The sequence below is a fragment of the Penaeus monodon genome, chromosome 25 (genome assembly GCF_015228065.2).
Source record: "Penaeus monodon isolate SGIC_2016 chromosome 25, NSTDA_Pmon_1, whole genome shotgun sequence".
NCBI classification, from domain to species: domain Eukaryota; kingdom Metazoa; phylum Arthropoda; class Malacostraca; order Decapoda; family Penaeidae; genus Penaeus; species Penaeus monodon.
The window spans coordinates 10,292,806-10,293,069 of NC_051410.1; the positions used below are offsets into that span (position 1 = coordinate 10,292,806).

The following is a 264-nucleotide window of genomic DNA, read 5'->3' on the forward strand; positions in this document are numbered from 1 at the left end:
TTCGTCTTTTTTTGGTCAAGCTGAAGAGAAACGATCTTAGTGATTCATTCATGAGAACACCTGTCTGTTTTGTTCTATGAAATGAGATGGGATTGTTGGTTGCCAGTTACGTTAGCGATTTGTGGCTAATGTGAGAAAACTGTCAAAGCAAACGCAGAGCCGCTTGCAGTTATAACTTTCCATGTTGCTTTCAATGTATGATTTGCATGTAAACTAATTTCATGCCTCGGGTTTCCAATTTTTTTTTTTACTCTTCTCAGCCTC

At 38.3% G+C, this 264-nt stretch overlaps 1 protein-coding gene across 1 annotated transcript in view; it reads right to left on the reverse strand.

The window, feature by feature from the left end:
• LOC119589537 (uncharacterized PE-PGRS family protein PE_PGRS54-like) overlaps positions 1-264 on the reverse strand; it is a 34,021-nt gene that overhangs the window by 14,319 nt on the left and 19,438 nt on the right. The gene's annotated exons all lie outside the window — the stretch shown is intronic.